The sequence below is a fragment of the Dendrobates tinctorius genome, unplaced genomic scaffold (assembly GCF_039654945.1).
Source record: "Dendrobates tinctorius isolate UK_male_01 unplaced genomic scaffold, ASM3965494v1 ptg000086l, whole genome shotgun sequence".
Classification (NCBI taxonomy): domain Eukaryota; kingdom Metazoa; phylum Chordata; class Amphibia; order Anura; family Dendrobatidae; genus Dendrobates; species Dendrobates tinctorius.
The window spans coordinates 32,224,030-32,250,932 of NW_027361754.1; positions in this window are offsets into that span (position 1 = coordinate 32,224,030).

A 26,903-nucleotide genomic window follows, 5' to 3' on the forward strand; every position below is an offset into this window, starting at 1 on the left:
ACAGCCCCAGACCATCACACTACCCCCACCATATTTTACTGTTGGTATGATGTTCCTCTTCTGAAATGTTGTGTTAGTTCTATGCCAGATATAATGGGACATACACCTTCCAAAAAGTTCAACATTTGTCTCATCAAACCAGAGTATTCTTCCAAAAGTCTTGGGGATTATCAAGATGTTTTCTGGCAAAACTGAGACAAGCCTTTATGTTCTTATTGCTCAGCAGTGGTTTTCATATTGGAACTCTGCCATGCAGAAATTTTTTGCCCAGTATCTTTCTTATGGTTGAGTCTTGAACACTGACTTTAACTGAGGCAAGTGAGGCCTGCAGTTCTTTGGATGCTTTTGTGGGGTCTTTTGTGACCTCTTATATGAGTCGTCACTGCACTCGGAGTAATTTTGGTTGGCAGGCTACACCTGGGAATGTTCACCACTGTTCCAAGTTTTTGCCATTTGTGGTTAATGTCTCTCACTGTGGTTTGCTAGAGTCCCAAAGCTTTAGAAATGGCTTTATAACCTTTTCCAGACTGATAGATCTCAATTACTTTGTTTATAATTTGTTCCAGAATTTATTTGGATCGCAGGATGATGTCTAGCTTTTGAGTACCATTTGGTCTACTTCACTTTGTCAGGCAGGTCCTATTTAAGTGATTTCTTGATTGGGAACAGGTGTGGCAGTAATCACGCATGGGTGTGGCTAGGGAATTTGAAGTCAGCCTCGCAAAGATGTGATAAACAACAGTTAATTTATTTTTAAGGGGGGGCAATCACTTTTTCACACAGGGCCCTGTAAGTTTAGATTTCTTTTTCCCTTAATAATAAAGACCTTCATTTAAAAATTGCATTTTGTGTTTACGTTTGTTATCTTTGTCTAATATTTAAATTTGTTTGGTGATCTGAAACATTTAATTGTGACAAATATGCAAAAGAATCGGAAATCAGGAAGGGGGCAAACACTTTTTCACACAACTGTATGTCTAGACTTCTAACGCAATTGGCCTAAAAGTAACCCATAATTTAGCAGGATCTCCCTAATAAAAACCAGTTGAGAATTTTAAAATGCATAAAATTTGGTAATCCAGTAATCGATCCAGTTCAGGTTGACTTTAGAGGTAAAAAATTATAACATTTGGGTTCAGATAATAAACAAATGTTGGATGCATCATTGCATAAGTCAGAAATACAAACATAACATAACTTGGATGTGACACAACTGACTTTCTACTATTTAAAACATTTTCTTGTTTTTAATTTGACATCTTTATCAATTGCAGAAGACTCTACTCTTGTAGATAATGTAGAAAATATTGCTGTCTCCAGATATGAAACAGTTAAGTATCCCAACCTCCTATGAAACAGGAGGATTATACAGTTCAGCTCAACCACCCTGGTTTGGTAAATGAACTCTGACCTCCTCGAATGAATAAACAAAGGCGGCCAAACAACAAGAGCTCAGGATGGAAGATAAACCGAGCATGATTCCACCTTTTAATGATAGATCCCTGTAGCCTTTCAACTTTAAGAACAATTCTAGTGTCTAATAACCTGGCTGAGCACACAGAAGATAATACCTTGATATATTATCGATGATGATAGCGAGGCTGAGGGTCACAGCAGCAGACTGATGAATTTAGAAATAATTAGGGTCAGTTCCAAATCAATAAGATAATGAGTGGATGTGACCATTTATCAAAATCACTATGGTTCTAGGACCAAGGTAGGTCATCAAATGTTATCTTGATGTAATGACTTTGGTGTTTAAAAAGACAAAAATCATAGAAATTTTTTGGCTAATCAGAAAAAATATATATTTTCAAGTGGTCACAGCAGAGAGTCCTCTTCATAGGGCAGGTTTCCAAATGAATGATGGACAGGAGAACACAACTTCCCATAAAGGGACCTCTTTACTTTGGACGTAAAAAAAAATGAAATTTTACTTGCCAATAAAATTTGATTCTATAAAAATGTTGTCTTTTTTTGGACACAGAAGTATTTAAAGCCATATGTAATTTTGGGGCTTGCACAACACCACATTATTTACATCTCTACTGGTGCAGATAAGGCCCCATTTACAACACATCTAATGTACACCAGAAAAGCTCCAGACACACAAATCAAATGTATGCCTTAGAAGATATCCATTGGTTAGACAGAGGTTAAAAAAGTGTCTTTTTTGGCCTTGTCTGGCCAATATAAAGGCCACCATGTACATTAGACTAAAGTTGGCCAAACCGGACGAAATAAGTAGAATCCGATAACAGTCTAGTGTGTAAGGAGGCCTCCTGACTCTCCCACAATAACTGTTGTTGGAGAGAAGGATCCATTCTGCTGAATTCCGAAGGCGATCTTTTTGTTCTCATAAAGAATACAGGAAGCCTCAGCCAAGCCAAACATTTCCATGTATGGTGGGTCAGGAGAGATAGACGTGAGACTGTTCTTTCAGTCTCATCCTAATGTGTATGGAGGCCATAATATATTAAAATATATAAATTTGCCAAATAGAAAATTATGGAATGGGATACAGTTGTGTAGAAGCTGAAGGATCTTGCACAGATTGCTCACCTTTGTTTCCCAATAACTACTCCAGAAGATAATTCCAGAAATCTATATTATGTATTATATGAAACTTGTAGTTAAGAAAAGAAAAATAAATGATTTCTTGATAAAATAGGATAGATACAATAGCTTAAAAAAAAAGTTTATGAATTACTTTGACTAGTTAGACCACAAACATCAGAATGTAAAAGCTCATTTCTGGGTAAACATGTATATTAGTGCATTTCAACCTAGTTAGGAACGTAAACAGCTTAGTTGAAAGACATGGGATATGAGCAAATTTTTACCTTGCCACGCTGTCACAGGAGATAAAACTCCCTTTTGTTCGGAGGATTTAAATCTGGAATGTTAGGTAGGACCGTCTGAGACCCCAGTCACAATGGTCCCTTATAGTGAGGGATAGCTTAGGGCTATAAGCCACTAATTAGCTATATTGTTTTACAGTATACAACTTGCACCGGAAGAGTCTTGAAGAACACCCAAGGGATTGAGGAAAAAAAAGGAAAAATTTCATCTCTTATTAAGAGAAAATTCACAATTGATTACGTAACTCTAAGTATGGCATAATTTCATGGGAAAAAATAGAAGCGATAGTTTACAGTGGGGAGGATAAGTGTTTGATACACTGGCGATTTTGCAAGTTTTCCCACCTACGAAGAATGGAGGTCTGTAATTTTTATCGTAGGTACACTTGAATTGTGACAGAATCTTAAAAAAAAATCCAGAAAATCATATTGTTTGATTTTTGCATAATTAATTTGCATCTTATTGCATGACGTATTTACTAAAGTAGAAAACCAGAACTTAATATTTGGTACAGAAACTTTTGATTGCAATTACAGAGGTCAGACATTTCCTTTAATTCTTGACCAAGTTTGCACACATTGCAGCAGGGATTTTTGCTCATTTCTTCATACAGATTCTCTCCAGATCTTTCATGTTTCGGGGCTGTCACTGGCAACATTGAGTTTCTGCTCCCTCCAATGCTTGGCCACTCCAGGACCTTGAAATGTTTCGTACGGAGCAACTGCTTAGTTGACCTGGCTGTGTGTTTTGGGTCATTGACATGCTGGAAGACCCAGCCAAGACCCATTTTCAATGCTCTTACTGGGGGAAGGAGGTTGTTGGCCAAAATCTTGCTATACATTACCCCATCCATCCTCCCTTCAATACGGTGCAGTTGTCCTGTCCCCTTTGCAGAAATGGACCCCCAAAGTATGATGTTTCCCCCACAATGCTTCATAGTTGGGACGGTGTTCTTGGAGTTGTACTTCTTCTTCCTCCAAACACGGCATGTGGAGTTGATATCAAAAAGTTCTATTTTGGTCTCATCTGATCCCATGATTTTCCATGCCTCCTCTGGATCATCCAGATCAGGCCAACTTCAAACGGGCCTGGAGATGTGCTGGCGTGAGCAGGAGGACATTGTGTGCCCTGCAGAATTTTAATCCATGACAGCATAGTGTGTTACTAACGGTAATGTTTGAGACTATGGTCCCAGCTCTCTTCAGGTCATTGATCAGGTTCTTCCATGTAGTTCTGGGCTAATTCTTGACCTTCCTCAGAGTCATCCTTACCCCACGAGGCGAGATCCCACATGGAGCCCCAGACCGTGGAAGATTGACAGTCATCTTGTGTTTCTTCTATTTCCTAATAATTGCACCAACAGTTGTTGCCTTCTCTCGAAGCTGCTCGCCTATTGTCCTGTAGCCCATCTCAACCTTGTGCAGGTATACAATTTTGTCCCTGGTGTCATTAGACAGCTCTTTGGTCTTGGCCAAAGAGGAGAGATTGGAGTGTGATTGATTGAGTGCGTGGACAGGTGACTTTTATACAGGTAACAAGTTAAAACAGCTGCAATTAATAAAGGTAATGAGTGCAGAGTAGGAGGGCATCTTGCAGGAGAACTAACAGGTCTGTGATAGCCAGAATTCATGTAGATGATCAAATAGTTATTTCATGCAATAAAAAGCTATTTAATTATTTAAAAATCATACAATGTGAATTTCTGGTTTCAATTTTAGATTCTGTCTGTGACAATTGAAGTGTGCCGACGATAAAAATTACAGACCTTTCCATTCTTTGTATGTTGGAAAATTTGCAAAATCGGCAGCGTATCCAATACTTCTTTTCCTCACTGTATACTATATATTGTTATTTTATATATTACTAGCTGAAGAGTCCAGTGTTGCCCAGGCATAGTAACTAACTGTGGTTAGTTATAACAAATTATAATGATTATACTCCATCCCATAGTCCAGTGCCCGTATACCCATCACACATCCTCCATCCCATAGTCCCGTGCCATACACCCATCATACATATCCTTCATCCCATAGTCCCGTGCCCATATACCCATCACACATCCTCCATCCCATATAGTCCAATGCCCATATACCCATCACACATCCTCCATCTCATAGTCCAGTGCCCATATACCATCACACATCCTCCATCCCATAGTCCCGTACCCATATACCCATCATACACATCCTCCATCCCATAGTCCCGTGCTCATATACCCATCATACATATCCTCCATCCCATAGACCAGTGCCCATATACCCATCGCATATTCTCCATCCCATAGTCCAGTGTCCATATATCCATCACACATGCTCGATCCCATGGTCCAGTGCCCATATACCCATCACACATCCGCCATCCCATAGCCCAGTGCCCATATACCCATCACACATCCTCCATCCCATAGTCCCATGCCAATATACCCATCATACACATCTTCCATCCCATGCTCCTATACTCATCATACATATCCTCCATCCCATAGTCCAGTGCCCATAGACCCATCACACATCCTCCATCCCATAGTCCTGTGCCCAACATACATATCCTCCATCCCATAGTTCCGTGCCCATATATGTATCATATATATCCTCCATCCCATAGTCCAGTGCCCATATACCCATCACACATCCATCATCCCATAGTCTCATGCCCATATACCCATTATACATATCCTCCATCCCATAGTCCAGTGCCCATATACCGATCACACATCCTCCATCCCATAGTCCCATGCCCATATACCCAACATACATATCCTCCATCCCATAGTCCCGTGCCCATATACCTATCATATATATCCTCCATCCCATAGTCCAGTTCCCATATACCCATTATACATATCCTCCATCCCATAGTCGTGTCCATATACTCATCCAACATCCTCCATCCCATAGTCCCATGCCCATATACCCATCCCACATCCTCCATCCCATAGTCCCGTGCCCATATACCCATCAAACGTCCTCCATCCCATAGTCCCATGCCCATATATCCATGATACATATCCTCCATACCATAGTCCCATGCCCATATACCCATCATACATATCCTCCATTCCATAGTCCCATTCCCATAGACCCATCAGACATATCCTCCGTCCCATAGTCCCATGCCCATATACCCATCATACAGTACATATCCTCCATCCCATAGTCCAGTGCCCATATACCCATCACACATCCTCCATCCCATAGTCCCGTGCCCATATACCTATCATATATATCCTCCATCCCATAGTCCCGTGCCCATATACCCATTATTCATATCCTCCATCCCATAGTCGTGTCCATATACCCATCACACATCCTCCATCCCATAGTCCAGTGCTCATATACCAATCCCACATCCTCCATCCCATAGTCCCATGCCCATATACCCATCATACACATCCTCCATCCCATAGTCCCATGTCCATATATCTATCATACATATCCTCCATCCCATAGCCCCATGCCCATATACCCATCATACATATCCTCCATCCCATAGTCCCGTGCCCATAGACCCATCACACATATCCTCCATCCCACAGTCAAGTGCCCATATGCCATCATACATTTCCTCCATCCCATACATAGTCCCGTGCCCAAATACCCATCATACCTTTCCTCTATCCCATAGTCCCGTGCCCATATACCCATCATACATATCCTCCATCTCATAGTCCCATGTCCATATACCCAACATACATATCCTCCATCCCATAGTCCCGTGCCCATATACCTATCATATATATCCTCCATCCCATAGTCCAGTTCCCATATACCCATTATACATATCCTCCATCCCATAGTCGTGTCCATATACTCATCCAACATCCTCCATCCCATAGTCCCATGCCCATATACCCATCCCACATCCTCCATCCCATAGTCCCGTGCCCATATACCCATCAAACGTCCTCCATCCCATAGTCCCATGCCCATATATCCATGATACATATCCTCCATCCCATAGTCCCATGCCCATATACCCATCATACATATCCTCCATTCCATAGTCCCATTCCCATAGACCCATCAGACATATCCTCCGTCCCATAGTCCCATGCCCATATACCCATCATACAGTACATATCCTCCATCCCATAGTCCAGTGCCCATATACCCATCACACATCCTCCATCCCATAGTCCCGTGCCCAATTACCCATCATACATATCCTCCATCCCATAGTCCAGTGCCCATATACCTATCATATATATCCTCCATCCCATAGTCCCATGCCCATATACCCATTATACATATCCTCCATCCCATAGTCGTGTCCATATACCATCACACATCCTCCATCCCATAGTCCAGTGCTCATATACCAATCCCACATCCTCCATCCCATAGTCCCATGCCCATATACCCATCATACACATCCTCCATCCCATAGTCCCATGTCCATATATCCATCATACATATCCTCCATCCCATAGCCCCATGCCCATATACCCATCATACATATCCTCCATCCCATAGTCCCGTGCCCATAGACCCATCACACATATCCTCCATCCCACAGTCCAGTGCCCATATGCCATCATACATTTCCTCCATCCCATACATAGTCCCGTGCCCAAATGCCCATCATACCTTTCCTCTATCCCATAGTCCCGTGCCCATATACCCATCATACATATCCTCCATCTCATAGTCCAGTGCCCATATACCCATCAAGCATCCTCCTTCCCATAGTCCCGTGCCCAAATACCCATCAAACATCCTCCATCCCATAGTCCCGTACCCATCACACATCCTCCATCCCATAGTCCCATGCCCATATACTCATCACACATCCTCCATCCTATAGTCCCGAACTAGGTGGCGCTGAGCAGGGAGTTCCTGGAGATTCGCTATTATTTAACCTGGCTCTGTGTGTGGCCGCTGATGATGCGATTTTCTACGCCAGTAACAATAGAGCGCGGCAGTAATAGAGGAGGGAGTGATTCATTTCTGTCATGTGCTCTCTGCTCCTTTGGGGGGCAGACAATGGCTGGGAGCTTATTTTCCCGGGGATGCTAGATTTCTTCCACCCGGTCAGTGTCTGCTGAGGTGTTGCGGAGTGGGAAAATTGTTGCTCATAGTAACCAATCACAGCTCAGTTTTCATCTTTTAAACAGCTCTGGTGAAATGAAAGATGCTTAGTGATTGGTTGCTAAGGGCAACACAGGCACATGTAACCTGTTGTGGTGTTGTGGTCAAGACGATGTGCCTATGAAATATATATAATATTAGATATTTATTTTATATATATATTAGATAATATATATATACACAATATATATATTAGATATTTATCTCTATATTTAAAAATGAATGTGTGTGTGTGTGTGTGTGTGTATCACCAACCAATCACGAAGCATCTTTCATTTCACCAGAGCTGTTCAAAAGAAGCTGAGCTGTGATTGGTTGCTATGGGCAACAGTTTTCCTTGCAAACAATCACTAAGCATCTCTCATTTCACCAGAGCTGGTTAAAAGAAGCTGAGCTGTGATTGGTTGCTATGAGCAACAGTTTTCCCACTTGACAACACCTCATCAGACACTGACATGGTGGGAGAAATATAGCATCCCTGGGCACATCAACTGCAGCCATCGTCTGTCCCCCAGAAAGGAGCAGAGAGCACATGACAGAAATGAATCCCCCCTCCCGTGCCCATATCCCCATCACACATCCTCCATCCCATAGGCACATCTTCACTCTTATAGGGATCATTGGTATGGAAGTCAGAGCAAATCCATCCAGGGCTTTGGTTTTGACCCCAGGCCTCTCTTAAAGGGATCCCCGGTATGGAAGTTACGACAGTTCCACTCAGCTCTGTGATTCTGACCCCAGGGTCTCTTAAAGGGATTATTGGAATGGAATTTAGGGCAAATCCACTCTGCGCTTTGGTACTAACCCCAGGCCCATCTTAAAGGGATCTCCGGTATGGAAGTCAAGGCATGTCCATCCAGCGCTTTAATTCTGACCCCAGGCCTCTCTTAAAGGGATCTCCAGTATGGAAATCAGGGCAATTGCCTTCAAATGGTCTGGTAGTGACCCCAGGCTCTCTTAAAGGGATCTCCTGTATGGAAGTTAGGGCAAATCTCTCGGTGCTCTGATTCTGACCCCAGGGTTCTATTAAAGGGATCATTGGTATGCAAGTCAGGGCAAATCCACTCAGCACTCTGGTTCTGACCCAAGTCCCCTCTTAAAGGGATCCTTGGTACGGAAGTGAGGGAAAACACACTCTGCACTTAGGTACTGACCCAGGCCTCTCTTAAAGGGATCTCCGGTATGGAAGTTAGGGTAAATCCCTCAGCACTCTTATTGTCACCCCAGGCTTCTACAAAAGGGATCATTGGTATGAAAGTCAGGGCAAATCTACTCAGCACTCTGGTTCTGACACCAGGCCTCTCTTAAAGGGATCCCCATTATGGAAGTTAGGACCATTCCACTCAGCACTCTGGCTCTGACTCCAGGCTGATGGAATGATGTGGGATATTAGTGGCAGTTGTCCGGTGGCTCTGGCTGATGGGATGATGTGGGATATTAGGAGTAGTAGTCCAGTGGCTCTGGATGACGGGATTATGTGGGATATTATGGGTAGTAGTCCAATAGCTCTGGCTGACGGGATGATGTGGGATATTATAGTGAATGTGGCTATGCGGAATGGGCAGGGCTATACACTCAGCTTTATATACAGTATATAGATATAATCATTATAATCTGTTATAACTAACCGTAGTTAGTTACTACGCCCGGGCAACACCGGGCTCTTCAGCTTGTTATATATATATATATTGAATATTTTATGGAGCTTTTTGTGTGTCTATGTGGAGTGGGCGGGGCTATGTGGAGTGGATGTGGCTTGATACACACACATACATACACTCAATTAAATATATATATATATAGATAGATTTAACTATTACAACATGTTGCAATTCTAGTAAAACTAATTGAAAATTATATTTTGATAATTTTTTTTATATTCTCATTTTTTCAGTAACCCTATTGAATTTGGAGGCAGACTCAGAGATATATTGTCTCCCACCCCAGGGCTGAAATTCTAGCTATATATATGCCCATAGTATCACATTCTTATAACAGTTAATTTGAATAATAAAAGTGTGTTAGTCTATCAGTTAAAGCAGGCCTGTCACTTGCCGTAGATATGTAATTGTTTTCCTTTTTTTTTCTAGTGTTCCTGCATCTCTCAATCCCAGAGATATGGTCTCCTCTTTCCTTTATAGAAATCTAATCTTTTCAGTCAAGTGGGTGTGATTTTCAAGAGTATGCCCACAGATAAAAGTGGAGGAAAGCACCCACTTGACTTTAGCGTGTAAATTTACATACCGGAAAGAGGAGGCCACATCTCAGGAAAAGAGAGGCGCAGGGGGAAAAAAACAGTGACAAATTCAAAAAACAGGAGCATTTACACTAGGTAAAAAAGAAAATTATGGACAGCGACAAGTCCGCTTTAATTCAATAACTATATATAATGAAGATCTAGTAACACTTAGAAACACTGACTGCATTGTAGTTCCTTAGTGGGATATTAGCTTACAGACCCGCCACTAAGAAATAGTACACTGCTAAAAAAAAATAAAGGGAACACTTAAACAACAGAATATAACTCCAAGTAAATCAGAATTCTGTGGAATCAAACTGTCCACTTAGGAAGCAACACTGATTGACAATCAATTTCTCATGCTGTTGTGCAAATGGAATAGACAACAGATGGAAATTATTGGCAATTATCAAGACACCCTCAATAAAGGAGTGGTTCTGCTGGTGGGAACCACAGACCACATCTCAGTACCAATGCTTTCTGGCTGATGTTTTGGTCACTTTTGAATGTTGGTTGTGCTTTTACACTCGTGGTAGCATGAGACGGACTCTACAATCCACACAAGTTGCTCAGGTAGTGCAGCTCATCCAGGATGGCACATCAATGTGAGCTGTGGCAAGAAGGTTTGCTGTGTCTGTGAGCGTAGTGTCCAGAGGCTGGAGGCACTACCAGGACACAGGCCATTACACCAGGAATCATGGAGAGGGCCGTAGGAGGGCAACAACGCAGCAGCAGGACCGCAAACTCAGCCTTTGTACAAGGAGGAACAGGAGGAGCACTGCAAGAGCCTTGCAAAATGACCTCCAGCAGGCCACAAATGTGCATGAGTCTGCACAAACTGTTAGAAACCGACTCCATGAGGTTGGTCTGAGTGCCCAACATCCACAGATGGGGGTTGTGCTCACAGTGTATTAGACAGCTACCCAATATTTTTTTCATAAATAATATAGTATGTGTAAAAAAAAAGAAAAAAATAACATAAACAGGTAGTGTAAAAACATTGTAAAAAACCTGAAAAAAATAAAAAAGGCACAAAACAGTTTGTTAAACAGAACATATAAAAATACAGTATGTACAATAAAAAACAATTTCCTCTGCAACTTCACAAATGTTACATGTACTATAAGTACCGATATATATACTAACTGTAGATATGCTGCAATTGAGTTAAAGAAAAAGGATTTTTTTTATTTTTTTTTATTTTTTTTGCTTCTCTCCCAAAATTAAGTGAATAAGAATCAAAGGCTAACATATATGTATCCCAAAGTGATAAGAGTAGGAAAGATAACTTGTTATACGATATACGGTAACTCCAGATTGCTTTGTAGATGCAAAACCAATTTAAAAAAGTTATTTGCTTCCGTTGAAAAATTCAAAAACAAAATTTGTCATCCCGAAAGGATTAAAAATGACCTGGGCATTAAAAGGTTAATGAATTTTCCATGTGTTTTGACACTGTGGTCAGTAGCCATTAGCTATTACATCAGTAAGGAAGGAGTCACACTAGCGAATAAATCGGACGAATGCAATGCGATAAAAAAAATCGCATTGCTTTCGTCCCAATATTATTCTATGGTTTAGCTCCCATCATCCGATTTTTTTATCGGATCTGTTCCTCGGACCGAGACAATCGCAGCATGCTGCGATTGTCAGCGATTTTCGGATCGGATTCGCCAATGCAAGTCTATGGGTGCGATTAAAAATCGGATTCAAAATGGACCACACGTGTGACTTGCGATTAAATCGCAACACTTCTCCTAGTCAACAGGAAATAGCATCAGGCATTGGCAGGAAGCTTTGGGATACAAATTTCACTTGCAGCATAAAAAAAAACAGGAAGAACGCCTTCACGGAGTCCTCCATCACGTCCACGCCAGTCAATGTGGAAATGCTGATAGTTCTGGTCCAGGAGAGGCCAGAACTATGGGACCAGAGAGATCCCCACTATGCTGACCGGACACGCAAGGAGGCAGCGTGGAGAAGAATCTGTGCCCAGATGTTCAGTGGCTATGCGGCAAGACCTCGGGAGGAGCAGGAGCAAATTAGTAAGTTAAATAATGTGTACACATAATCAAAAACCCTAATGTAATATGCTCAATGTAAGTTACAAGATGTGGCGTCATTGCTCACATATCTGTACCAAATTCCTACGCCATTTAATGTGTGCATATTTTCAACATCTAAATTACACCTCCCTGACTGGTGGCCCCATGACGATTTTTGGTCCTAAAAATTTAAATTCTTAGCTAATTGTTCTGCCACAAAATGCAGTGCTCTCCTTGTTTTTTAGTCCGTATCTTAGCCAGTATATATCTTTTGTTTTAAGACTCAAAATATAATAGATGTTCGCATCATTACCACAGGTTTTTCTACATTTTCTTTGAAATTCGGTTGTTTAGAAAGTCCTTTATAATAGACCGGGTGTCGAGCCATCAGAAATATAATTCATATAAGTTTCAAAATGTGTGCCTAAACATATCTAAACCATTGATAATATAGCCATACGTGTGGTCTTAGGAAATCCTAATGTGACAAGGCGTTGGCGCAGCTGTAGGGACACATATAGGAGGGAGAGACAGCTGAGGGCCCGTAGTGGAGCGGCCGAACCACAAAGAGGAAATACCTCTACCTCGACCGCCTACATTTCCTTGCTCCTGTGATGGATCTGAGACCGTAAGTGCAGGATTTAATGTAGTACTTTGTATTTTCGTTATGCAAACTCTAAATATTTTTTTTTTTTAATTGTAGCACTGAGTCAAACCTCACAGAGAGGGAGACGGGTTCCGACTCTGAGGTGGTGATTGATCCAGAGTCGGATGTTGCTGCAGGGTCAGGCCCATCTGCAGGACTTCCCAGAGCCACACCACCACCACCAAGGTCACCACCACCAGAATCTGGTAGCCAGGCAGCACAGCATGATGACCAGGGCAACAGTAGCAGCCCCACCATGCCTCTGGATCCCTCTCCACAGCCTTCTGCCCTACCATGACGAGGCAGGCGCAGGAGAGAAGGAGCACCTTTGGGAACAAGGATGCAGGTTGACCGAGGTGTCTTGGACTGCTTGTCCACAGCTGCTCATGATGTGGGGTGGAGGCTTATGGGCGCAGTCAGGCACAGTACTTGAGGGCAATTCCCCGTGGGTACAGGCTGCGTACCAGAGGGTCTCTCCAAATTGTTTGGGATGCCAGCACACCACCCAATAATCCCCGCACTGTGTTTCAGTTTCTGGAAAGGTGGCAGCTGTCAGACGAAAATCAAATTGATACGCTGGTTGGACTTGATGTGACAAGTCAACCATCCTTGGAACCTGTTCCTCCTCCTCCTCTGCCACAGGTGCCAACACCTCCACCTCAGCCTGCACAGATCCCCAATGTGGCTCCACAGGTCCAATATATGGGCCAGGGCGCACATTCCCAATATGGCCACTTTAACGTACCTAATGTTGGAGGGTGGCCCCAACATGGGTATGGTAGACATGGCCATATTGGGGGATATGGGCATTTAGGGCAGCTCTACCATGACTACCCCCACCAATTTCAAAAATTACCCGTACCCAAACCCCCAAAAAGATCCTGCCAGGATGCAACAGATGGCACAGCCAACTGGCAGCGCACAGGGGGACAGAGATGTGGCCCAGCAACCAAGGGCAAATGTCCAAACAGGACCCCCACCTTCACCACCCCCAACCTACCATGACTTTTAGGTTTTCCTTTTGGCCTTTTTTGAGGTTTTCTGTTTTATACATGATGTTTCTTTTTTGTGTCTGAATGTTAACTACTAATGTGCTGCTAACATTATGCCATATGGCATTAATATGGTTATTTGCTTTCGGCATTCCCAAAAAACAAAAAAAAGTAATAAACTTGTTAACATTCACAATGTGTGCCTGTTCCTGTTCGTACATGTTCTCTAATGTCTTAGATAGATCTACTAAAAATTAGTCTGAAAAAAACACAAAAGGCCAAGCAAAAAATCTTTATGAGAACACAACACAACCAAACCACTACATAGATAAGGCATCATCTTGCCAGGGAGTAGCACCCTGAGGTGTTAGAAAATAAGTAGTGAACACATCACGTACTTTGAGTCCGGAAATTGGATGACGGGGTGGGATTACATGTGTCCTAGGCCTAGACACATTTGCAGACTCAACTTCAGCATCATCATGTGAGGGGCAGTCATGAATTCTTGTGAAGTTATGCAGGACCACACAGGCTTTAATAACTTAATTGACATTTGCTTCACTTAGCTGAATGGTGGACTGTAGGACCCTCCATTTTGCCAAAAGAATACCAAAAGCGCACTCCACCAGTCGCCGAGCACATGATAGGCGCAAGTTAAATATTCGACGCTGGCGGTCAAGGGTTCGTCGTGGATATGGCCTCATGACATGTCTGGTCAATTGAAACGCCTCATCTGCTACAAGAACATAAGGCACCGGTTCCAGATTTGAGTCTGGAAGCTGACGTGGAGGTGGTAGGTCAAGCTCATTATTACGCAGCCGCCGACCCATAATGGAAGAATTGAAGACTCTGGAGTCTCCAGTTCTTCCATAGGACCCAATATCTATAATTATAAGCCTGTAGTGAGTGTCGACCAGAGCCAACAATACTACAGAAAAATATTGTTTATAATTATAGAATTGGGACCCTGAGTTCGGCGGCTTACGCACACGGATGTGCTTCCCATCCAGGGCTCCAATACATTGTGGAAACTGGCACGTGGCCTCAAATCCAAGGGAGATATGCAACCAGTCTGCCATTTTGGGCTCTGGCATTACCACATGATGGAGTCTGGACCAGATTTCGGAGCATGTAGACCGGACAATGCCAGAGATTGTTGATTTCCCAATTAAAAATTCTAAATGCAGACCAGCATATGAAAGGCCAGTTGAAAGGAAGCTAAAAAATAAAAAAAAAAAACCATGAGTACACAGCCCAACAAACAACAGATAAAGCTTAAATCACATTTAAAGTCTGTGAATTCTAAAGTAGGCATGATCAACATTAAATTACATGCCATGGCTTGGTTCAATAATACACAAGCATATAATGTTTATTTGGAAATGTGCTAAAAAAAATGTGATCAAAAATGGCAATAATAAATAAGGTTCAAGGTTTGGTAAGGAAATATGCTGCTTCACACATCATCAACATATTGCTTTAAGACATACCATAAGGTGAGGAGTAGACGCTCCACTGCAGAAATAGTTTTGCTCATCCTCGTGTCCTGAAACGTGATACCAGGGCGCACAATCTCGAGCAAAAGATCAAATGTAGCAAGGCTCATCCGACAATATTGAAAGAACTTCTCTGGATGGCTACGCAGAGATGTATAGAGACGATGGAAATGGCCTTTAGATATCCTGCGTAGAGTTGAGCGAAACGGGTCGAAAAATTTCAAAAGTCGCCGACTTTTGGCAAAGTCGGGTTTCATGAAACGAAACCCGACCCTAGGATGAGGTCGGCCACGAGGTCAGCGACTTACGCACCAAAGTCGCGTTTCAAAAGTTTGTTTTGCGCTCTTTTTCAGCCAATCAGGATCCACGGACACTGTGGGCAACGTGATGACATAGGCAGGGGTCACCACTAGAGTTGAGCGATACCGTCCGATACTTCAAAGTATCGGATCGGAATGGATCGGCCGATCTTAAAAAAAAGTATCGGTATCGCCGATTCCGATACCGGAAGTCCCATTCAAGTCTATGGGACTTCCGGTATCGGAATAAGAAAAATCCTGTTTTTCCCTTGTACAGCCACTCTGGGGTCTGTACGGGCCTTTCGGGGGGCTGTGCCGGCCTGCCAGGGGGTCTGTGCAGGCTCCGGTGGTCTGTGCCGGCCTGCCGGGGGGCTGTGCAGGCTCCGGTGGGCTGTGCCGGCCTGCCGGGGGGCTGTGCCGGCCTGCCGGGGGGCTGTGCAGCCTCCGGGGGGCTGTGCCGGCCTGCCGGGGGGCTGTGCAGGCTCCGGGGGGCTGTGCCGGCATCGGGGGTCTGTGCAGGCATCGTCCGATGGGACTACAAGTCCCATCGGGCGATGCCTGCTACCATGACAGTGATTGACACATTAGCCAATGATGGGACAGTAGTAGTCCCATCATCCGGCTAATGTGTTGAATGTAAAAAAAAAAAAAATTACATGCTACATACATGCAACATGCATACTACATACATGCTACATTCATACTACATACTACATACATGCTACATTCATACTACATATATACTACATGCAACATACATACTACATATATACTACATGCATGCAACATGCATACTACATATATACTACATGCAACATACATACTACATATATACTACATGCAACATACATACTACATATATACTACATGCATGCAACATGCATACTACATATATACTACATGCTACATACATACTACATATATACTACATACATACTGCATGCTACATACATACTACATGCTACATACATACAACATACATACTACATACATACTACATGCTACATATATACTACATATATACTACATGCTACATACATACTACATATATACTACATACATACTACATGCTACATACATACTACATATATACTACATACATACTACATACATACTACATGCTACATACATACTACATGCTACATGCATACCACATACATACTACATACATACTACATGCTACATATATACTACATATATACTACATGCTACATACATACTACATATATACTACATACATACTACATGCTACATACATAATACATATATACTACATACATACTACATACATACTACATGCATGCTACATACATACTACATGCTACATGCATGCTACATACATACTACATACATACTACATGCTACATATATACTACATATATACTACATGCATGCTACATACATACTGCATGCTACATGCATGCTACATACATACTACATACATACTACATGCTACATACATACCACATATATACTACATACATACTACATACAATACATTCATACAATACATACATAGACATACAGTACATATAACATAGAGTAACATACTTACCAATACTTGTCACATTCTTCCCCGAAGCCATTGTCTTTTACGTAATAAATATTAACATAACAAACCACAAAAATACTCACCCACGATCCGAAGCAGTCCACGAGTGTGTCCCACGACGATTTTGGGTAGAGAACTGCAGCATCAGCTGTTGCTGCCGTTCTCTACGGGCTGCAGGAATCCAATGATGGAAGGTAGGTATCCTTCCGCACTGTATTCCTCCGCCACTTAAAAAAAAAAAAGTCCCTAGTCTCACTTTATGCCATTGCTGTGTGGGAAATTCCCACGCAGCAATGGCATAAAGTGAGACTAGGGACTTTTTTTTTTTTAAGTGGCGGAGGAATACAGTGCGGAAGGATACCTACCTTCCGTCATTGGATTCCTGCAGCCCGTAGAGAACGGCAGCAACAGCTGATGCTGCAGTTCTCTACCCAAGATCGTCGTGGGACACACTCGTGGACTGCTTCGGATCGTGGGTGAGTATTTTTGTGGTTTGTTATGTTAATATTTATTCCGTAAAAGACAATGGCTTCGGGGAACAATGTGACAAGTATTGGTAAGTATGTTACTCTATGTTATATGTACTGTATGTCTATGTATGTATTGTATGAATGTATTGTATGTAGTATGTATGTAGTATATATGTGGTATGTATGTAGCATGTAGTATGTATGTAGTATGTATGTAGCATGCATGTAGCATGCAGTATGTATGTAGCATGCATGTAGTATATATGTAGTATATATGTAGCATGTAGTATGTATGTAGCATGTAGTATGTATGTAGCATGCATGTAGTATGTATGTAGTATGTATGTAGTATATATGTAGTATGTATGTAGCATGTAGTATGTATGTATCATGCATGTAGTATATATGTAGTATGTATGTATGTAGTATGTATGTAGTATATATGTAGCATGTAGTATGTATGTAGCATGTAGTATGTATGTAGCATGCATGTAGTATATATGTAGTATATATGTAGCATGTAGTATGTATGTAGTATGTATGTGGTATGTATGTAGCATGTAGTATGTATGTAGCATGCATGTAGCATGCATGTAGTATGTATGTAGTATGTACGTAGTATGTATGTAGCATGTAGCATGCATGTAGTATGTATGTAGCATGTATGTAGTATATATGTAGTATGTATGTAGCATGTAGTATGTATGTAGCATGCATGTAGTATATATGTAGTATGTATGTATGTAGTATGTATGTAGTATATATGTAGCATGTAGTATGTATGTAGCATGTAGTATGTATGTAGCATGCATGTAGTATATATGTAGTATATATGTAGCATGTAGTATGTATGTAGTATGTATGTGGTATGTATGTAGCATGTAGTATGTATGTAGCATGCATGTAGCATGCATGTAGTATGTATGTAGTATGTATGTAGTATGTATGTAGCATGTAGTATGTATGTAGCATGCATGTAGTATGTATGTAGTATGTATGTAGTATATATGTAGTATGTATGTAGCATGTAGTATGCATGTAGCATGCATGTAGTATATATGTAGTATGTATGTATGTAGTATGTATGTAGTATATATGTAGCATGTAGTATGTATGTAGCATGTATGTAGCATGCATGTAGTATATATGTAGTATATATGTAGCATGTAGTATGTATGTAGTATGTATGTGGTATGTATGTAGCATGTAGTATGTATGTAGCATGCATGTAGTATGTATGTAGTATGTATGTAGTATATATGTAGTATGTATGTAGTATGTATGTAGCATGCATGTAGTATATATGTAGTATGTATGTATGTAGTATGTATGTAGTATATATGTAGCATGTAGTATGTATGTAGCATGCATGTAGTATATATGTGTTATGTATGTAGTATATATGTAGTATGTATGTGGTATATATGTGGTATATATGTGGTATGTATGTGGTATGTATGTAGTATGTATGTGGTATGTATGTAGTATGTATGTAGCATGTAGTATGTATGTAGCATGCATGTAGTATGTATGTAGTATTTTTTTTTTTTTTTTTTTTTTTTTAACATTTAACACATTAGCCGGATGATGGGACTACTACTGTCCCATCATTGGCTAATGTGTCAATCACTGTCATGGTAGCAGGCATCGCCAGATGGGACTTGTAGTCCCATCGGACGATGCTTGCACAGACCCCCGGACATCAGCACAGCCCCCCGGCAGGCCGGCACAGCCCCCCGGCAGGCCGGTACAGACCCCCACAGGGTGCACAGACCACCGGCAGGCCGGCACAGCCCCCCGGCAGGCCGGTACAGACCCCCACAGGGTGCACAGACCACCGGCAGGCCGGCACAGCCCCTCGGCAGGCCGGTACAGACCCCGGGCAGTCCACACAGCCCCCCGGCAGGCCGGCAGAGACCCCCGGAAGGCCCGAAATGACGGCGCATCATGATGCGCACACACCGCGCATCATGATGACGTCAGGCTGTCAATCAACTTTGAACTTCCGATTCCGATGCCGACTTCCGATATTGAAAAAATATCGGAAGTCGGTATCGGAATTCCGATACAGCAAGTATCGGCCGATACCCGATACTTGCGGTATCGGAATGCTCAACACTAGTCACCACCATCTTTCAGAAGGGCATGCAAGTGATTGGCTTGCTTTGGTGGGCGTCACAGGTGGTATAAAAGGGCGTGCACGCCGACCGCCATCTTACTTCTGCCGATCTCAGTATAGGGAGAGGTTGCTGCTGATTCTGTAGGGAGAGCGTTAGGCAGGGAAGAAGACTAAAAAACTGCTTCTGCTGCTAGCGATTTGGCCTGCACAACACACCAGTCACTGTGTGTGCAGTGCAAGGGGAGGCTATATAGTGGTGTATCAGTGGTGTTGGTTGTTGGGCTGCCTTCTAAGGCTTCCTGACATTCCTGCATTGCTGTTTACCCACTGCTCCGCAAACTCCTTTTTTAAAAGCAATCCCAATTTTTTTTTTTTGTCCTGCTGAGAAGAAAAAAAAACTGCTTCTGCTGCTAGCAATTTGGCCTGCACAACACACCAGTCACTGTGTGTGCAGTGCAAGGGGAGGCTATATTGTGGTGTATCAGTGGTGTTGGTTGTTGGGCTGCCTTTTAAGGCTTCCTGACAGGCTGGCATTGCTGTTTATCCACTGCTCCGCAAACTGCTTTTTTAAAAGCAATCCAATCTCCCTTATCCTCTAGTCACTTTTGTCACAGCTGTGCCATCGAGCCTGTGACATAGCGCTCAGATATCAGTGGGCCTCACACAATCCAAAAGTGTCTAGTGTCCAAAAGTGTGTGCAGAGATTCAAAATCTCCCTTATCCTCTAGTCACTTTGGTCACAGCTGTGCCATCGAGCCTGTCACATAGCGCTCAGATATTCATTGGGCCTCACACAATCCAAAAGTGTCCAGTGTCCAAAAGTGTGTGCAGAGATTCAAAATCTCCCTTATCCTCTAGTCACTTTGGTCACAGCTGTGCCATCGAGCCTGTCACATAGCACTCAGATATTCATTGGGCCTCACACAATCCAAAAGTGTCCAGTGTCCAAAAGTGTGTGCAGAGATTCAAAATCTCCCTTATCCTCTAGTCACTTTGGTCACAGCTGTGCCATCGAGCCTGTCACATAGCGCTCAGATATTCATTGGGACTCACACAATCCAAAAGTGTCCAGTGTCCAAAAGTGTGTGCAGAGATTCAAAATCTCCCTTATCCTCTAGTCACTTTGGTCACAGCTGTGCCATCGAGCCTGTCACATAGCGCTCAGATATTCATTGGGCCTCACACAATACAAAAGTGTCCAGTGTCCAAAAGTGTGTGCAGAGATTCAAAATCTCCCTTATCCTCTAGTCACTTTGGTCACAGCTGTGCCATCGAGCCTGTCACATAGTGCTCAGATATTCATTGGGCCTCACACAATCCAAAAGTGTCCAGTGTCCAAAAGTGTGTGCAGAGATTCAAAATCTCCCTTATCCTCTAGTCACTTTGGTCACAGCTGTGCCATCGAGCCTGTCACATAGCGCTCAGATATTCATTGGGCCTCACACAATCCAAAAGTGTCCAGTGTCCAAAAGTGTGTGCAGAGATTCAAAATCTCCCTTATCCTCTAGTCACTTTGGTCACAGCTGTGCCATCGAGCCTGTCACATAGCGCTCAGATATTCATTGGGCCTCACACAATCCAAAAGTGTCCAGTGTCCAAAAGTGTGTGCAGAGATTCAAAATCTCCCTTATCCTCTAGTCACTTTGGTCACAGCTGTGCCATCGAGCCTGTCACATAGCGCTCAGATATTCATTGGGCCTCACACAATCCAAAAGTGTCCAGTGTCCAAAAGTGTGTGCAGAGATTCAAAATCTCCCTTATCCTCTAGTCACTTTGGTCACAGCTGTGCCATCGAGCCTGTCACATAGCGCTCAGATATTCATTGGGCCTCACACAATCCAAAAGTGTCCATTGTCCACAAGTGTCTGCAGAAATTCAAAATCTCCCTTATCCTCTAGTCACTTTGGTCACAGCTGTGCCATCGAGCCTGTCACATAGCGCTCAGATATTCATTGGGACTCACACAATCCAAAAGTGTCCAGTGTCCACAAGTGTCTGCAGAAATTCAAAATCTCCCTTATCCTCTAGTCACTTTGGTCACAGCTGTGCCATCGAGCCTGTCACATAGCGCTCAGATATCAGTGGGCCTCACACAATCCAAAAGTGTCCAGTGTCCACAAGTGTCTGCAGAAATTCAAAATCTCCCCTGTCCTATAGACACCTTGTACCTTGTTTTACATTACTATATAGTTTGTTGGATTTTGTCTACATTTCTACCAAAAATGAGGAAGGCTGGTGGAAGAGGCCGTGGAATTGGGCGGGGGTTGGCAGCTGGTAATGATGGTGTTGTTGGTGGATCTGATGGTAGTGGCAAGAGCAAAATAGGACCGAATGCAGGAGGTGTTGAGCCTGCGTCATCGTCTGGCTACATAAGGCCTCGAACGCTTAGTTTTCTAGGAGTTGGCAAACCGCTTTTAAAGCCAGAGCATCAGGAAAAAGTTTTGTCTTACATTGCTGACTCAGCCTCCAGCTCTATCGCCTCCTCTTCTGAAGTTGTAAAAAGTAAAAGCACTGAGTCGTCATTGGAGGCTCATGTTCATGAACCACACCTTTCCTTGTGTCCTTCACCCCAACCAAGATTGAAGGATGACGCAGGCCATACTACTGATTACTCCATGGAGCTGTTTTCACATACCATGCCTGGATTATCAAGTGAAATGGTGAATTACCCAGGCCAAGATGAATCTGACATGGAGTGCACTGATGCACAGCCGCTGATGGATGATTCTGCTGGTACATTCACTCAGAGCACTACATTGTCCTCGCAGTGTACAGAGCCAGATTCTGACCCTGATGAGACTCAGGTGCCCCTTCCCGCACACTATACCACCATACACGGTGACACAGAGGAAGGTGCACATGACATAGAAGAGGAGGTGATGGATGACCCAGTTGTTGACCCAGATTGGCATCCATTGGGGGAAGAGGGTGCTGCTTCCAATAGCTCAGATGAGGAGCATCCACAGCAGACATCGACATCGCAACAGCTGTTATCTGGCAGGCCCGGAGCACTCCAAAGACAGGTTCCAAACATCAAAAGAGTTGCTGGACAGCTTGTCCAGAGGGTCAAAAGATCACAGCGTGCTAGGCCGCAAAATGTCTGCCAAAGTAGGAAGAGTGCAGTGTGGCACTTTTTTGAACAAAATCCTCATGATCAGGCCAAGGTTATCTGTAAGAAGTGCGCAAAGACCTTTAGCCGAGGGAAAAATCTGAAAAATTTGAATACCAGTTGCATGCTTAGACATTTAACCAGCATGCACTTGCAAGCGTGGACACAACACCAAACCTCAAGTGCCACATGTGCAACTGATCACAACGAAGGTAGTCAGCAACGCTACATTGTTTCCCCCACTGTAAGCCCACCGGTTAGCACAGCAGCAAATGTTGAGGTGTTGTTGCAAGGCCACAGCAGTCAGGGAATCCCACTGTTATATCAACGAAAGACTGATTCTAGGCCATCAGAAAGAACACCAACTCCATCACCATCATCAACCCTCTCTCAGTCCGCCCTGTCCACCGCTACTTCCACCATATGCAGCTCTCAAGTCCAGCTCACCCTCCCAGACACTATGAGTAGGTCAAGAAAGTACTCAGTCTCTCATCCGCGTACACTGGGTTTGAACGCCCACATTGCCAAACTAATCTCGTTTGAGATGATGCCCTTTCGGTTGTTGGAAAGCACAGCTTTCCGCGAACTCATGGCCTATGCAGTACCACGCTATGACCTACCCAGTCGCCACTTCTTCTCTCGCAAAGCCATCCCAGCCCTCCACCATCATGTGAAAGACCGCATTGTCCATGCACTCAAGCAGTCAGTGAGCGGAAAGGTGCACCTCACAACTGATGCATGGTCCAGTCGGCATGGCCAGGGCCGTTACGTGTCCATCACTGCGCACTGGGTTAATGTGGTGGATGCAGGGTCCACAGGGGACAGCGGTGGTGGGACAGTGCTGCCTAGTCCACGGTATAGGAAACAGTTGGCTGTAGGCGTTCGACCCTCCTCCTCCTCCTCCAGAAGCGAAAGCTCGTCCACAGAGCGCAGTCGTACGAGCACTCCATCTGCAGCTGCCACTGTTGCACACGATGTGTCCCCCTATCGAGCAGCTAGTGGAAAGCATCAGCAGGCTGTGTTGCAGATGATGTGTTTGGGCAACAGACACACCGCCGAGGTGCTGGTCGAGTACTTGAAGCGACAAACTGAGTCATGGCTGGGCAGTGTACATCTTGAGGCAGGCAAGGTAGTTAGTGATAACGGCCGTAATTTTGTGGCAGCCATAGCCCTTTCAAAACTCAGCCATATACCTTGCTTGGCTCACACCTTGAACCTGGTGGTGCAGTGCTTCCTCAAAAATTATCCGGAGTTAACAGCCCTGCTCCAGAAGGTGCGAAGACTGTGCGCGCAAATCCGCCGGTCGCCTGTACACTCCGTTCGTATGCAGAAGCTGCAGCGATTGCTCCACCTTCCCAACCACCGCCTCATTATCGACATTGCAACAAGGTGGAACTCCACCCTGCACATGGTGGAGCGGCTGTGCGAGCAGAGGCAGGCCATAATGCATTTGTGGGAGGATACACGGCCAGGCACTTTGAGAGCAGACATGGAGTTGACAGGTGTGCAGTGGTCGAAGCTGAAAGACCTCTGTAAAGTCCTTCAGTGTTTTGAGGAATGCACACGGCTGGTAAGCGCAGACGACGCCATCCTAAGCATGAGCATCCCACTTATGCGTCTGCTCATGCAAACTTTGACGCACCTTAAGGAGCAGGCGTCTGCAGCCAATGTTGATGAGGAGGAAGAGGAGGAGGGAATCCTTGATGACATTCAGCCATTGTCTGCTCAGGGACCTCTCCTGGACGAGGTGGAGGAAGAAGAGGAGGAGGAGGAGGATGATGGGGATGATTACTTAGGGGAGGAGGATGCATCTTGTGGGGCAAGTGAAAATGTTGGCGTGGCAAGGTCTGGTACAGGGTTTGTGCGTGACTGGAGGGATGTGGATTTGCCAGAAAGTGCTCCTCCAACCAGCACTCGCAGTGCATCATTGACACCGGGAACATTGGCCCACATGTCAGATTATGCCTTGCAGATCCTAAAAAGGGACCCACGCATTGCCAAAATGATGAACGATGACGACTACTGGTTGGCCAGCATCCTGGATCCACGCTATAAAGGCAAATTACAAAACATCATGCCACAGGAGAACCTTGACCTAATATTGGCTAATAAACAAGCAACTCTGGTAAATCGGTTGCTTGAGGCATTCCCAGCACACAGCAGCGGTGATGGTTCTCACACGAGCCGTACGGGCCGGGGGCAGCTTGGCAGAGGTGTTCGTGGTGCACACAGCAGAAGTGGCATTGGAGACAGGGGTTTCATGACAATGTTGTGGACTGATTTTTCAAGTACCGCTCACACAACTGGTAATACTGCATCGATGGAAAGTGACAGGAGACAGCAGTTGTCAACTATGGTTACAAACTACTTTTCCTCCCATATCGATGTTCTCCCACACAGGTCATTCCCCTTTGACTATTGGGCCGCTAAACTGGACACCTGGCCTGAATTGGCACAATATGCCTTACAGGAGCTCGCTTGCCCAGCTGCAAGTGTGCTATCGGAAAGAGTCTTCAGTGCAGCTGGATCAATCCTGACAGAAAAAAGGACCCGTCTGTCAACCCAAAATGTGGATGATCTAACCTTCATTAAAATGAACCACGCATGGGTTTCCAAGGATTTTGTCCCACCTTCCTCTGATGACACATAGGGTGACAGAAAAATGGCTTGCTTTGGTCCACCTCTTCCTGGGACTTAACCTATTTCACCTTTTGCATCAGCTGAATGTCCAACATCAACATATGCCACTTTCTAAAACTCCCTAACTGTGCTGCCTCCCCCCCATGGCCGGGGTCACCACCTAGCGCACGACACCGTGCGAGTGCCGTTGCCCTGGACAGGTGGGTAGGCCGACTCTTGGGCGCGGGCACTGGTACAGGGTCCTTCATAGTGCAATCAAGTGTCTCTGACGGTGGTGGTGCACACCCGCCGTCAGACACACCGCCGTACTATGAGGGGCCCAGTGCCAGTACCGACGCCCACGAGTGGGCCCCCCTTGCTTGGGCAGGGCCCCAGCATTTGCAATCTTTACCTCTCCCTGCTCCTCCGCTGTGTAGTCTGGGCCGTCAAATCCATACTGTGCCTGACACCGTCTGAGCCTGCCTCCTGATGTATAGACATATATTTTGAATGTGTACGCTATCCATACATGTTATCCGGGGATACGGTACCCTTTCTAACCTTTGTGCAATCACGTGCAATCCATACTGGGCCTAACACCGTCTGAGCCTGCCTCCTGAGACATATATTTTGAATGTGTACGCTATCCATACATGTTATCCGGGGAAACGGTACCCTTTCTAACCTTTGTGCAATCACGTGCAATCCATACTGGGCCTAACACCGTCTGAGCCTGCCTCCTGAGACATATATTTTGAAGGAGGAGGAGCGCCGAGAGATGGCTGCTCTGGCATGAGGCTCCTGAGTTTTTTAGTTTTTTACCCCGTTTAATTGTTAATTCTCCCTTTGGTTCACTCACCATTGCGTAGCTACAGGATTCGGCAGAGCTGGGAGTAGTGTGGAGACTGCGATCAGCTGGGACCGGTGTCTTTCTGTCCTCGTGGAGCTCCGTGCCTGGATTCAGCTGGGAGAGAGTGAAGCTGCTGGCTGCCTGCCTTGTACCCATTTCCAGCATGCAGATGATCCCAGGATAGGAAACCTGGTGGAGTGTGCGGTGCTTGAGTTGTTCTGGAGATCTTGTGGTCCACATGGAGCTGTAGGGCTACAGGATTCGGCAGAGCTGGGAGTAGTGTGGAGACTGTGACCAGCTGGGACCGGTGTCTTTCTGTCCTCGTGGAGCTCCGTGCCTGGTTTCAGCTGGGAGAGAGTGAAGCTGCTGGCTACCTGCCTTGTACCCATTTCCAGCATGCAGATGATCCCGGGATAGGAAAGCTGGTGGAGTGTGCGGTGCTGGAGATGTTCTGGAGATCTTGTGATCCAGGTGGAACTGAAAGGGTGAGCTGGGCAGGTTTGGACTGACTGTTGGCG